Source organism: Brassica oleracea, chromosome C3 (genome assembly GCF_000695525.1).
Source record: "Brassica oleracea var. oleracea cultivar TO1000 chromosome C3, BOL, whole genome shotgun sequence".
Lineage (NCBI taxonomy): Eukaryota > Viridiplantae > Streptophyta > Magnoliopsida > Brassicales > Brassicaceae > Brassica > Brassica oleracea.
The window spans coordinates 51,691,391-51,707,739 of NC_027750.1; the positions used below are offsets into that span (position 1 = coordinate 51,691,391).

The 16,349-nt window shown below is 29.9% G+C and overlaps 3 pseudogenes; 1 reads left to right on the forward strand and 2 right to left on the reverse strand.

The window, feature by feature from the left end:
• Positions 1–9,332: 9,332 nt before the first annotated feature.
• On the reverse strand, positions 9,333–10,742 carry LOC106330873 (annotated as a pseudogene).
• Positions 10,743–11,492: 750 nt separating this feature from the next.
• Positions 11,493–12,413, reverse strand: LOC106330874 (annotated as a pseudogene).
• Positions 12,414–13,704: 1,291 nt separating this feature from the next.
• LOC106332880 lies at positions 13,705–15,431 on the forward strand (annotated as a pseudogene).
• The last annotated feature ends 918 nt before the right edge of the window (positions 15,432–16,349 follow it).

Sequence of the window (16,349 nt, forward strand, 5' to 3'; positions counted from 1 at the left end):
GAGGAGCTTATGTAGTTGTACTCTTTTTACCTTACTATGGTTTTTCCCATTGGGTTTTCCTGGAAAGGTTTTTAACGAGGCAACAAAGACGTTAAGCGAGAGCGGATAGTCCCAAAGGGGAGTGTTATGAAAGTCAGAAAAAGCAGCCACTGCAATTGTTGAAAATAAAAAGATGTGGGGTCCGCTGTACTATTTGCACAGTGAATTTCTCTTCTATATAAACGATCGTTTCGATCGATTGTAAATACACCATTCCTTCTTCTTCTAATAACACATCCTCTCTTGTTATCAGTGTTATCTTCTCCTACGGGTATAAAATTTTGCCCTTATTTAAAGTTCTTCGATACAATAAAATTCTAGTTTTTTATAACAAGTTTGCAATTTTTAATTTAGATGCTTACGGCTTACGGCTTATGGCTTTTTACATTTTAATTGTACTAGATACTTTCTCCGCGCTCCGCACGGATAATATATTTAAATTTGTTATATTTATCATTTTTATTTGTATATGAATTTTTGTATATTAAATTATATATAACTAATTTTAAAATTAGATTTTTTTTAAATATTTTTAGTTTGAAGTAAGTATTTCTATTATATGTGACACAATTAACTAATAAAATATGAAGAATCAAGTCCGAGATTTTAGAGATGTAAAAAAATATATAATTATGTATAGAACATAAATTATCTTAGTTTAAAAGATCGAATCTCATCTCGAATAAATTCACGAAAAGAAAAAGTACTCCAATAACCTACTTAAAATATAAAATCCCCTTTAAAAAAAAGTACTTAATAATATTTTTTTACGTGTAATAGTTGAAAACTGACAATTGAATATCGATCTAAAATATTGTTTTAATATATCTAATGGTAAAATATTAATTGTAATAAACAAATTTTGAATTTTGTAATATTACATGAATTAGAAGTCTTTAAAATCTAAAATCTATTTTATTAAGATAATATATTTTTTATTCATTTATTATTTCGACGTTACAAAATATTGCTTTTGTTTTATTTGTATATTAATATTTTGATAATTTAGTTTCTTTTAAGTAATTTTAAAGTTATCAAGAATATAATATATTTAAAATTATTTATTTAAATATATCCAAATATGATGTCTCATTTTTATGTGTGTTTGCGTTGAGCATATTTAATTTGTAGTTTGCATACTTAATAACACCTTGTTACATGCCGTTCTATGGTTTTAATAAATGTGTTGTCATTTCATTTTTATTACTACTAACATGATCTTTTAGTGATGAGTGATAATATATTTTTAACATTATGTATTATATTTTATCGTATATTTTCTAATTCTTCGTGCTGACACTTGTTTTAGAATCATTTTAATTAGATAATAGGTTTAAAGATGTAAATAAAAATTTGTATGTTGTAAAGTTAGAATTTTTAGTGTAACTGAGCACTATCAATTATGGAAATTATATTATGATTTTATTTTACTAAATCTTTCTTTTTGTGTATAATTTTTGTTTTATTTTGTATTTTTACAATTTTATTGCCTTATTCTTTAATTGCAGAGAATTGTTATTTCTAATTTTTGTTTCATATACCTTAAAAGTCTTCGGTTGATTTTTGTTTGTTTTCTTTCTCTAATTACAATGTACAGTTCGACCGTTTTTTTTTTGGAGCAAACTACTAATATCATCAGATAGAAAAGCTTAAACTCCAAGAATTGAGTGAGTATTTGTGCTAGAGAAAACTGATTTTGCCACTAATATAGTGAGATATTATAATATTAGAAAGTATGAAAACTCTTCTCTGTTGTCCTATGCCGGACAAATTAAGTTGTTGTCAATTGATTCTATATTTGTGATAACTGAATTTATTTTAGTATATTATAAAATTATGATATTAGTTTGGCTATTTCTAATATACTGAGAGTAACATAATATTAGATGTTGATTATTTCCTTCCAATTAGGAATGCACAGAATGAGAGAAATTCAAAGTGAGACCACTTTACAATTTTGTCTTCATATCTATGTAGAGTTAGTTTATAGATTACTCTACCTGTTTCAAAATGTAATCAGTTTTAATTAAAATCTGTAATATTTAAAAGTTATTACTTTAGAAAACTGTAATCTAATATATAAATTTAATCAATTACACAATAATATACATAATTTAATTGGCCACACAGTATCCAATAAATATAAAGTTACATTGAAATATAAAAACAATTTATATAGTGAAAAAAATACTTTTAAACCATTATTTTATAAAACAAAGGGAATATTCAAATTATATTGAAACATTAGAATAGTAAGAATCAGAAAAGTTGAAATCTCAACGTCGATCATTTTCGTCGGCCATGCCTTAGACCATCTCCAATCTATTCCTCTATTTTTTTCTCTAAAATAGAGAAATTTCATAATAGAGATGGATTTGTCTACGATGTATTTTTCTATTTTCTCTCTTAAAAAGAATATTCTTGATATATCATTTTCTAAGTTTACAAATAATCTTTTTTATTTGTGAAAGTTGAAAACCGGCCCAATTTATTTTAGTATTTTATAAAATTATGATATTATTTACACTAAATATTTCTTTACAAATTGTTATGTAAATAAAAAAAATATAATTATATTTATATAAATAATATATTTCACTAAAAAAATATTTTTGGTTATAATTGTTTAGGTAAAAAGTTAAAAGATCATTTTGTAAAAACAAATAGTGGAGGTGACATGGCAAAAATATAGTTTCTCATTGGCCGATTATTTTCGCCTACTTGGACACTCTATCTGAGGCTTATATCCTCCAGTTTTAATTAAAATCTGTAATATTTAAAAGTTATTACTTTAGAAAATTGTCATTTAATATATAAATTTAATAAATTACACAATAATTTACATAATTTAATTGGCCACACAATATCCAATAAGTATAAACTTTCATTGAAAAATAAAAATAATTTATATAGTGAAACAAAAAATACATTTAAACCATTATATTATAAAGTAAAGAGAATATTCAAATTATATTGAAACATTAGAATAGTAAGAATCAGAAAAGATGAAATATCAACGTCGATCATTTACGTCGGCCATGCCTTAGACCATCTCCAATGTATTCATCTATTTTTTTCTCTAAAATAGAGAAATTTCATAATAGAGATGGATTTGTCTGTCTCCAATGTATTTTTCTATTTTCTCTTCTCAAAAATAATATTCTTGATATATTCTTTTCTAAGTTTACAAATAATACTTTTTATTTGTGAAACTTGAAAACTAACCCAATTTATTTTAGTATTTTATAAAATTATGATATTATTTATACTAAATATTTCTTTACAAACTATTATGTAAATAAAAAATATAATTATATTTATATAAATAATATATTTTACTAAAAAAATATTTTTGGTTATAATTGTTTAAGTAAAAAAGTTAAAGGATCATTTTGTAAAAATAAATAGAGGAAGTGACATGGCAAAATTATAGTTTTTCATTGGCCGATTATTTTCGCCTACGTGGACACTCTATCTAATGCTTATATCCTCATTTTATTACTTGTTTGATGGTTGAGCTTTTTATTTTAGTATTTTTTTTAAAGTCCACATTTACAATAACCTTACATTTTGTGTTCACAATACTTGTAAAACATATACTTATATTACCCTTTAAACTAATTTAATGTAACTTTAAAAATGTTTAATTTAATCTCAATAATATGTAACATTAATTTTCAATATTTATAACAATTTTCACTATTTATTTTATTATTAATTTTGTAATTTATATATGTTACCGATTAATTTTCTAAAATGATACTGATTAATTTTTAGAAAATAATTTTTAACAATGACCTCATTTAATATAATTTATTTATTATATATTAACAGCTAAATAATTTATTTTTATTTATTAATATTCTGATTATACTTAAAACTAATAACTTATATATATACAGTAGAACCTCTATAAATTAATACTTTATAAATTAATAATCTCTATAAATTAATAAATTTTGCCGGTTCCAACTTGGGCCAGTTCAATATATGACACAAAATAATTTAAATAATAAGATAATAATTTTTCAGGAAATTCTATGTAAATATATGGTCCCATTAAACTTATAAATTAATAATTTATATGTATACATATTTTATATAAGTAAGAACATATTATTACATTGTTTGTTTTATATTCACAATGGAATTATCTTTATATTTTATTAACACTTAATATATTTTTGATGAGATTTAGTAATATTATATTTAAAATCACATTTAAGTTCTATGCGATATATATTATATACACCAAATAATATAAGAAAATTAATATAAATGTTAAATTTCAAAAATTAACAATTAATGTGTATACAAAAAAATCAAATATTTTTCTTATCTTGGAATAAATATATCTTAAAATAATAAATCTAAATATGAAAATTTTTGTAAATTAATATCTCTATAAATTAACAAAATTTCAAAGTCCCAACTATTATTAATTTATAGAGGTTCTACTGTATACTTTTAGACATATATTAAGCTACTAATTTCTGTATAGCAATAATGGTTAATGATTATATGACTATTTGATGGTAGTGATGGTGATAGCATCGAATAATTAGATACGTGTTGTATTTATTTGTATGTTTTTATTGTGTATATGTTTTTGTTGTGTATAAGACTATATTAGAGATATACTTTCTTTTGTAATCAATTTTTGTTTGTTCGTTATTATTTTTTTATTTTCTCAATCAATTTGGTCATCCTTTTGAGTGATATTGAGATGTCAGGCGTAAGAACTATCCGACTTCTTTGTGAAAAAATAAAGAACTATCCGACTTAGGTATTGATGATTTTTTTTCATGTTTTTAGTTTTCTCTTGTTCTTGTTCTTTCAATAATTGTTGAATTATATTACTGGTGTTGGCCGTTAGGTAGCCGTGTAGGTATCTCATCCTCCTGAGCCTCATCTTCATCCCGCGTAAGTCCTAAACTGAACATTCAACAAAACACCAAGAGCTTGCATCTTCCTCTGAACTTTCATCCAAGGATGAAGAAGTTGCTGCTTAGCATTTTGTTTTTCTTGTTCAGAACTAACCCTACGTACTGAAGAATTTTTGTGATTTTGTTTTGGGCGATGCAGTTATGTAAGCAATTCAAGTCGCTGTCTTATAAAGACACAATTGATATAAGAAAATGTTACATCAGATTATCCTGAAACAATGGGTGGAACTTGATTTTGGTTTGAGAGCTACAAAAAGTAAAAAATCTGGGTTTAGCTTTATATGCTTTTGGATTTGATCATGATCATCTGGGTGTGCATGTTGTGCTGCTGGTGAATTCTCCTGAAATCATACATAATCTGTTAAAAGAGTTTGGATTTTGGGGAGATATCATTAACATCAAGATGGATTGCTGCAACAAATAACCAAACATTGATTTGTAAATCGAGAAGACATCTAGAGATCAAAGTTTGTCTCATTACCTGTCTCATTACAATTCTGTGAGAATGTTCTTGATTCCCGGGTCTTGCATTCCCCTAGGCCTAGCCTGGAAGAAGAAGAAAATAAAATAATCTTAGCTCACTGGTTCGCTCTAAACCGAAATGAAGACGTAACAGTGAAGCCTTTACACAACAGTTAAGCACATAAGATGATTAGAATTGGACTTACTGTTGGTTCTTTTGGATTTCTTTGTATCGCTTCAGTGTGATGTTTCACAGCATCATGATACTCCTGCTCCTTGAATAACTTATTACATGTATTACAAACACAAAATGATGTTAGTATAACTCGCTTTACCAAGATAGAACTGCAAAACCAGATTACCTTTTTGACGCTCCGCCTCACCAATAGTGGGATTGAAATACTATTGATACGGCAAATCTTCTTGGCTCTATTAGCCTCATTCAGCCTCTTCAACGTGTCTGGGTTTTGGTGCTCCGCAAGATATTTCTGGTAAGTCTCATAGTGAATTACTAAGTCAAACATGATCACGTTTAGATTCAACCACGAAAAAATCAATCATGATCACATTCTTGCTTTCCAGAATCTGTGCAGCCGAACCTCCACCGTGTAAGAAGAACAACTTCCAGCCTCCAAATCAGAGAGCAAGACAGATGAGGTAGCCATTATACAAAATATAATATTTCTCTCAATTTTAGGATCTGTGAGGATGCTGCTCAAAGATGAAGCCAAGCCATACCTTTTTATAGGTGAAAGTCACCGCCTCGAAGCTAGATAAGAGTCTTTGAATGCGAGATCTTGGTTGTAGTGGCCAGGAAGAGTTGGTTAATTACGTTGAATCAATGCGACTTGTAACCGTTGGGAGGTGAAGAATCGAAACGGGAACGACATGAACAGACTCCGACGCGAAGATTAGTGACGAAGCGTCGAGTTTCATGCCATTTCAGAACCGCCATGGCTGGTAGAAGGAATCGGATCATCAAAGTGACGATGAACCCTAGAAAGGCGAATCAGGAAGAAGAGGTACGCGGGACAGACTTTCTTTTGGTTTGCATTGCAACCCAGAAAGAAGAGTCCATAACCTACAGAAAACAAAAAATCGTGCAAACCCATATATGTGTGACGTGGCAAAAAGCAATCTTATTGGACGATTTTCCAAGCTGACGTCCCTTTTATTACTTGTTTGATATGTCTATTGTTTTCCATACAATCCCTTTCATGAGACAACATAATAAAGTATCATATTCAAAGGTCCAAGTACGTTCTTTTTTTTTTTTTTTTTTTTTTTTTTTTTACCGAGTATAACAAATAAAGCATCAAAATAATGAATGTAGGGGTTTCTAAATTTTGGGATTTTCATCGAAATACTGAATTAGTATTGTGTAACTTTCCAAATAGTTTTCATATATCAAAACTCTTTAAAAATTATATCAAGCAAAACAACAGCTTGCCAATTTTGTGGTGTTTTAACATTATGAAAAAGGAGAAAGAAACAATAAAAAGGAAAAGAAAAGAGTTTTGAAAAACTGAGAAAGAGAAATTAAGAGGCCGAGTAATAATGCGAGGATTGAGGGAGTGTGAAGGGACAGGGGCATCATCTCATTGGCCACCCTACGAACAACCTTAATGGTCGGGAACTGGGGATGCTCACTTGAGTATTTTAACAATAAAATATTATTATCTTTTATATCTATCAATATTGCATTTAAGTTTTAATTTTTATAACATCATCAATCATCAAAAGCGTGATATGTGTCTCTACAGTATCTAACGAGGTTCTTAATTTTTTTTATTTAAGCGACTGACTATGTACAGTCTCTAGTCTCTCTATTGACTATTGTGTGTGACTGAATTTCTTGGGTCTTACATTAATTTCTATATTTCATCGTACATATATATACTAATAAGAACTGCAACTTGATTGAAGAGACCGTGTAAAATTTCAAATTTCTTTACCAAGATAATTAGGTTTCTCTGTAGTAGATAATACATCATTATCTGTGACTATAATCTAACATCGTAATTAGATAGATGTTAGGAAATATTAGGATTTTTGTATAAACAAACAAATAGATTGTCAACGGAAAATGAGATTAAATAACTTCCAGCAACATTGACTAATTTCTGGAGATGACTATGACAGAGTAGGTACTTCTCGTTTTCAGATATGACTAGACATATCAACCATTCAAAAAGCTAAAGAATATGAATATAATAGTGGCCGTGACCCCTTTAACCAAAAAAGAAGAAGGTTAAATAAGAGAAGAAAACAAGAGAAGATCTGCAATAAAATAGTAAACAATTCGGTCTAAAGAAAAAGAAGAAGAAACAAGACTAATGCAATTAATCAATCAAAGACTCAAAGTTTAGGATGGAGATTGTGTGGCGTGACTAACGGAATGGGATTAGACAAAAGAGGTTGTGTGGTAGGATTACGATCGGACAAAATATTTTTATTTGTTTCGATTTGAACCAAAAGAATTCGGAGATCCGTAATTTACTAAACAAAGAATATCTATAATTTTATGAAGTAAAAAAAATATGTGATTTTAGAAACGAATATGTGATCCGATCTTATATATTTTATGTAAGTTCAACAATATTTTATTTTTCTAAATGGACTATTTTAGTTATTAGAGTTTTAAGAAGTAAATAATTTTTTTATAATAAAACATGATTGTTTATATTATTTTGTATTTTTAAATTATTATTAATATTAATTGTATTGATTGAATCAGATATCCGGTTAAAAATATATATTTTTCTGGATATTGAATCGGTCTGATGATTAATTATTTATAAATATTTTTTAAAAATCCAGATATTCAATTCTTTGTCTACCTCTAAATAGGAGTAGTCGAGCCGTGTAGGACCATGCAGGCAAGTAACCAACCTCTTTTCTTTTCTCTGGACTACGTATAACATATTACAATTTAAGGTATACCAGAGAATGTATTCAATTGAAAGTTTTAGGTGATTTGTGTCAAAATAACAAATCTACTGTTATTGAAACATGAATTTTAAAAATTCATTTAAAATCCAGTGTTATTGAACTTTATATTTTATAAAGTACTCTGAAATCCACGGTTATTGAAAATATTTTAAGTTGTGGAGTTTTAAAGTTTTCAAGTGATTTTTAGAGTGTTTGGGTGGAGTTTCTTAGTTAAAAAAATTAAAACTCAAATCTCATGGTTTTAGGTGATATTTTAGAGTGTTTTAACAAAAATCATTTTATTCTCTGCAATTCCTTAAAATCATCTAAAACTTCATTAAAAATCAAGTCACCTCAAATTTTAGATTGAATACATCCCCTAATTTAAGGTATACTAAAATTTAGTTATTAAGGCTACAATCTTCAAATCTAAATCGGAAGGGGAAACTGTAAAGCTACAATCTTTGAATGCAATTACTATTAACAAAATATTATCTAATTCTAGTTTTTGTTGACGTTTTATATCTCTATATATTAAACTAAATAATATTTTATTTATTTTATCTTTAATAAATATATTTGTTCCACCCACCGCAGATTTTTATTTTATTGGGTTGCCGTTATCGTCAATAAAGGCTGTGTCTTATATAGTGTTTGTTGAAATTTGATAACAATCACAATAACATTATTATTTTTCGTATAATTGAAAATCTCTTAAAATAAAAAAACCTTAACCTAACTTCTGATATTTAATATATCTATAAAATATCGGTTTGACCAAACAAGAATCTGCAGAATAATGCACATCAAATGTGGAATGATCAAAGAAGAATCACAACAAAAATCAAAAGACATTAACAAAATCGCATAGTTTCATAAAAACATTAAATGTCATTGGAAAGGGAAAACAAAAACAAAAACATCGAAGAGCATTGAGCGAATGGAGGCGCTGCATTACAAAGACACGAGACTATCCATGTGATTTGTGTAAACACTCATACAGTCTGTTCGGTCGTCGGAGCATCTTCATCCCTACTCCATTTTTTCTCAAAATGAAGTAAAAGTGAATATAAATAAAAAATGCTTCAACTTAACTTTCATATCTCACTCCATAATGAAATTTACTCCATAAATGGAGTAATCTATTTTTTATTTGTTACTCCATTATAGAGTGAGAAATTGAGTAGGGTTTGAGCAATTTTACTTCATTTTAAAAGAAAAAATGAAGTTTTACATTAGAGATGCTCTTAGGAACTCCATGATTGCGTAAATCCTTCAAAAAAGGCTTCTCGAGTACTGTTTCTCCTCAGATCGAAATATAGAATATAAAGAGTCAACAAAACTTTTTGGTGCAAAAACAAGCTCACCAGCATCAGTAATATACCCTTGAATTTCATATAAATCCTCCACTCGCTCTTAAAACGCACACGAGGCAAGCATTGACGCGTCCATTCGTGTCCATGTGCATCTTTCAAAATATATAATTCGCCATCACCACATGGAAAGTCACGAGTAACTAAGGCTAGACTTCCCTCATAAGTTATCATATTATGCGACCATCGAAAATGAGAGCACTCTGGATATTTTATAGGACTAAAGCTTTCAGATTTGACATTGAAGCTCATTATTATACGATGACCATCAGTATCATGAGCTTCATAATACAGAATCCCATTGAAGCATGGCCCATATCCTCCTCTAGGGGAATGCATAGGGCAAAGTCCTTTGGTTATTATTCTCCATGATTCTTGAGCTCCCAATGTAAGAATAAGAGGCTTTACAGAATTACTTTCATAATATAAGCACAGTACTTTGTTTTTACCCTCCAATGGATCGTAACATAAAAAAGACTTACGTCTATCAAGCGCGATGTTGATGTGCTCTTTGGGATGTGGTAAGGTAAAGTCCCGACGCAAGCTTGGGTTCCAAATCCGTGATCCATATAATAAAATCAAGCCATGGACGCTCTCCGATCGCATATACCTATCATAATAAGTGTTTTTCATATGATAACTGTACACTGGAGAATAAGACACATCAGGGTTCTGGTTTTGAGGAAACGAGAAAACAAACTGCTTCCCTTGTAGTAAGAAGGTGAGCAGACGACGTTGTTGTCGTGCAGATGACCGAGTCGCGAAGGACTTGATAAAACTCGGAAGTGTGATGAAAGAAGACCAGAGCTTTGTCACACATTGATATCTCAGGATTGATTTCACAGGAATTCTTGAGAGTATCTCTAAGGTCAGATCAAGAGTAATATGGTTTGTTTGTGGATCTATCATCTCTGGATCTCTCTCGTCTTCTTCTCTTCTTGTTTTTCCATGGCTGATTCCTCGACAATACTTTCTTCTTAAAAACCCTCATTTTTTTCTTTCCAGAGTTATATTCCCCCTTTTACTAGAATCATGTATACTTAGGGTTCAGTATATATAATAAACTTCGTATGGATAAATAACTTAGACGGCACGCTATATAATAATATATCGAAAAACACATTACAAATAATTATTATTGAAAACTATCTATATAATTATTTTAGATGTCAATTTATTAAGTATCACATTTACAAATTTTTTTTGGGCAATTATCTCAAATAACCTTTTTAAGATTTTGTTAAAAAAATAACACTCAAAAAAAAAAAAAAAAAAAAAAAAAAAAAAAAAAAACTTCTTTTTATTTTGAAAATTTTAATTTTAATTTTTTTGTATAAAAATTTAAAGTTCTATCCTCGAAACCTCACCCAACTCTAAACCATAAATATAGATTAGTTAACCCTATGGTATAAATATATTTTTACCTTCTAATAAAACTTCTTTTTGTATTTTTCTCATTGGTGACTATTTTTGTGACAAAAACTTAAAAATGAATATCTTAAAGAATTTCTCTATTTTTTTGTAAAACTTACAAATAATATTTTTCCTTTTTAATAATTTTTTTGATTAAATTTACGAATATTGATCATATCAAACCAAAAATATTGTTCATACATATTTTCCTTACAAACGTCTATGAAACACGGTTTGATGTGCCATTCGTGTACATCTAAATCTTCAAAATGTATGGATTAACATAAATACTATAACCAAAGGAAGCAATAGCTCAGGCTAGCCTTCCCTAGTAAGGCATCATATGACTATGACACGATAGAGAGGATCCTCCGGAAATTTTTATAATATTGAAGTTTTCAGATCATTTGACATCAAAGCTCATTATTATATCATGATCATCAACAAGAAGACGAGCTATATTAATACAGAATCCCATTGAAGCATCGCCCATATCCTCCAGTTGGCGATGCATAGGGAAACGTCCTTTAGTTAATATTCTCCATGATTCTTGAGCTCCCAATGTAAGAATCAGAGGCTGATCGGTATATTCTTCAGATGATACACAAAGTACTTTGTGTTTACCCTCCAGATCGTATCCTAAATAAGGCATACAGTTTTTACTCTGACGGGGATGTGTTCATTGGGATGTGGTACGGTTAAAACCCCTCTGAAGATTGGGTTCCAAATTCGGAACCGGCTAAATAAAACAAAGTCCTGGACGCTGTCCGATAGCTGAAAGCGGTCATAAGAAGTGTTTTCCATATGATAGCTGTAGTGTTGAGAATAAGACCCGTTAGGATTCTAGTTTTTAGTAAAAGAAACTAAGAACTTCTCTTCTAAGAAGAAGATTAGCAGAAGACTTCGTGGCTGTTTCGAAGACCGAGACGCGAACGAGTTGATAAAACTCGGAAGTGTTATAAAAGAAGACCAGAGCTTTGACACACATCGATAACTCCAAGGTTAGATCAAGAGGAATATTATCTTCTTGTGATTTTTGATCATCTTTATGTGTTGCTCTGGGGATCATTCCCCCTCTTCCCCTTTTGTTCATCCATGGACGATTGTTCAACAATACTTTTGTTTATAAAAACCATTAAATCCTTCTTGCGTTTATATTTGAGATGTTTCCCCTCTTCCCCTTTTTTTCATCCATGGATGATTGCTCAACAGAGACTAAAACATGTTTTTTGTTGTCAAACTAGTCCATAAAGGTATAAATGATCAAATTATGTTTTTCATTAAAAAGTTAACTAACAATTTATTTATTTTATCGTTGTCAAAAAAATTATATATTTTTCTTAAAAAAATATTAAATAAAAAAATATTTCAATATAATATCAGTTTTCTTTAATAAAAAAATTCAAAATTTCCCTTTTTGAAACATTTTTTCGGGAAACAATTTTGTTAAAAAAAAAGTTTATATTATTTAATTTGAGTTATATGCATTTAGGAAATCATACTGAATAAGTATAATATTTTCTAAAAATTTAGGAATATATTGATCAAATATGTATAATATCTTCATAAAATTTACAATTTTTTTTCCTAAATGTGTATTTAAAAATACTTTCTTAAATGTATATTTAGAAAAAAATTCATGAATATATATTTATGAATACCTTCCTGAATTTTAATTATACGTATATGTAGTAAGATATTCTTGAATATATGCAAATTTTTCCTAAAGTTATAAGAATACCTTCTTGAATTTAATACCAAAATTTTAATTATAAAGATATTATACATATTTAAAAAATATCTTTGTAAATTCTATAAAGAAGTTATATATTTAGTAATATTTTCTTAAATATACATATAAGCCAAATTAAAAAAAATGTGTCATTTTTTGTAACTGTGGAGATCATAAGGGGTTTTTTAGGCCTAAAATTTAATCTCACTGTGGAGATCATGAGTATGCATGGATTATTCATTTAAAACGTGGCTATGACCAATGCAACTCGAATCCAGAATGGAAACTCCAGCTGAAACCATTTTACTACTAGGCCAGAACGACTTGGTTAAGAAATATATCATACATAATTAGAGAAACCTTTCTAAATATGCATATAAAATACATGCAACAACTTTAGTTATACGTTTATAAAATTCGATAAAACTTTTTTTTACAAATTAAGAAAGTTACCATACAGATTTATCAATGTCATTATAAGCTCTTTTTTAAACATCTGAGGATTATTAAGGAACAAAACTAAATAAAAACTATTTAGTATATATATTAAGAATATTTTTCCTTTATATTTAGTTAACACAAAATATATTTTCCTATTCGTAATGCAAGTATTGATGTTCTTAAAATAGAAAAAGAATCTTATAGTAGTTCCACTTATTTGTAAAAAAAGTATTGGTATTAAAGAATTTTTCTTTGTTTTTTTTTTTGCGGATCAAGTTTTAATTTGAGTAAAATCTAAAAATAGCACACAAACCAACACTATAAAACACCATGAATCCTCCAATGATCAAATCACTTTTAAATTTGTCAACACATTTTTAAAAGAACAAAAAAGCAAAAATAAAAAGATATTATCACCATGGCTAGCGCAAGAAGTTTGGTTGCCAAGGCAAATAATACTAATGTAGGCTCGTTAATCTTAATGGCCTTGGTGTTTGGTTCTTGCGTAGCTAATGGTGAATATCTTGGTGGCCGCCGTGGCCTTGCCGCTGTTGCCGGCAACCCTACGGTCTTTGATATTACTAAGAATGGAGCAGTGGGAAATGGTGCCACCGATTCTTCCAAGGTGAGATTTCTTTAACTTTATGGAATTAGCTTGAGTCTCGCTTCGTAATTTAATTTACTGTTACTATTAGTAAAATACACATGACAAGAAACATTTATCCAATAATAAATGGTTTCTTTCTTCTAAAAAATTTGTACGACAGGCGTTTCTAAACACATGGCTCCAAGTGTGTGCCAGTCCCTAAAGGAGATTTCTTGGCTGGTCCAGTAATTTTTGCTGGTCCATGCAAGAGCAAAGTGACCGTCGAAGTTCAGGGCACAATCATCGCTCCACCAAGCGGATACCCGACTCCTGAATGGTTCTTATTCGAACATGTCGATAATGTCGTCCTCACCGGACCCGGCACATTCCACGGCAAAGGTGAAGCCGTTTGGAAAGCAGATGGCTGTGGTAAAAAGGTGGACTGCAATCTTCCTCCAACGGTAAGATTTAAGTTAATAATAATATTATTAACTAATACTTTTGTACTGATCATACTTACACCTGCATGCAGTCTCTAAAATTCAGAAACATCTTAAACCTTGACATTTCCGGCATTAGCTCGGTCAACGCAAAGGCCTTCCACATGTTCTTGGTAAAAACTACAAATGTCAACGTCCAAAACATCAAGATTACTGCCCCTGCTGAAAGTCCCAACACCGATGGTATCCATTTGAGCAATGCGGTCAACGTTCACATCGTTGACAGTTTAATAGCTACAGGAGACGATTGTATCTCAGTCGGTCGTGGTTCCACCAATGTAACCGTCGAGCGCGTGACTTGTGGCCCAGGACACGGCCTAAGTGTCGGTAGTCTTGGTAAGTACCCGAACGAGGAGAATGTTGCCGGCATTCACTTTAAGAAGTGCACCATGAAAGATACTGACAATGGTCTTAGAATCAAGAGTTGGGGTGGTTCGTCTCCAAGCACGGCTGTGGTCCTGTGGACATCACCTATGAAGATATTATGATGACAAACGTCAAGAACCCAATCATCATTGACCAAAACTACGGCTCAAGAGGCGGAGTAAGTATATATACCCGAGAAAATCTCAAACCAAAACTTCTCTTGATCAGCTTAAGAAAATATAACTTTTGTGTGTTTTGTAGGATTCAAAAGTTGCGATAAGCAATGTGCTGTTCAAGAACGTAAGAGGAACAACAATTACAAAAGACGAAGTTCAGTTCATGTGCAGCAAATCAGTACCGTGCAAAGGAGTCAGCGTCGTTGACGTGGAATTGAACTTCGTAGGTGACAAAGGAGGACATCCCTCGTCGTCAGGAGGTTTGGTCGGAGCTCTTTGTACCAACGCCAATGTTATCTTCGGCGGAAAACTTAGCTTCCCTCTGTGTCCCAAATAAGCTTTTTTTGTATACATAATTTGATGTTGAAAAACAAATCAAAAGTTTCCACAAACATTTTTTTGTTTTGTTTGTGAGTTAGTTTGTAAGTTTATCAACAATAATTGGATTATATGACTTTTTGATATTTTTTTCTATGACTATGATTTCTTTTTGTGGTAATAATATAATAAACAGACCCTTCAATTGATTGCTTGAAATTTTCTGGTCATTACTTTGGTCTGTGATGAGTTTAGTGTATAGTTGTATACAACCATTTCACATTAAACTATATTTAAAAGCTCGGATCAAAGGAACAAAATAAAATTAGAACATCAGCTATCTGTAGCCTGAAAGCTTGCTTTGTTTCTTAAATTTAGCTTAACTTTATTAGTAACAAGCATATAAATGGTCAAGCTAACTGAGAGTATCGTTGTCTCCAGTGTCCACCATCTCAAGAACTTCTTCAATGATATTATTACAAGGCTGAGAACAAAAACTTTCCACCCTCTTAAATTCATTAATTTGAAAACGTATACGAATCCTCCATTCCCTTTTACAAACTACACCTAGAAGGCGTTGATGTGTCCAGTCCAGTGATTTACATTTTTCCTAGTATTCAAATGAGGCCCATGCAATTCTAGTGATAGGCTCTATAGAAACATGATGATCCTATTTGGTCAAATACCTGGCGACAAATTCCTATGTGCTTTGATAACAAACAGTATGTCTGAAGTTTGAACAAGTTCCTGGATTCTCTTACGTACAAATAATTAGTTAGCGTTATGAAATAACTTATAATTTATAGTATCGAAAAATTAAAATAAGAGTAGAATTTAATACCCGTAGGAAGCAAATAACACTAATATGAGGGAGATAGTTTATTATAAGGAAGAAGAAGAAGATGTAATGGTGTACAAAAGAGTGAGATGAGTGATGGTATTTATAGTGAGCAATAATACATAAAATATCAAAGATGGTGCTTGATTTGGTAAATGAGTGGGTGATCATAGTGCTTGATGAGTAGATGATCATAATGCTTGATGAGTAGATGATCATAGTGCTTGA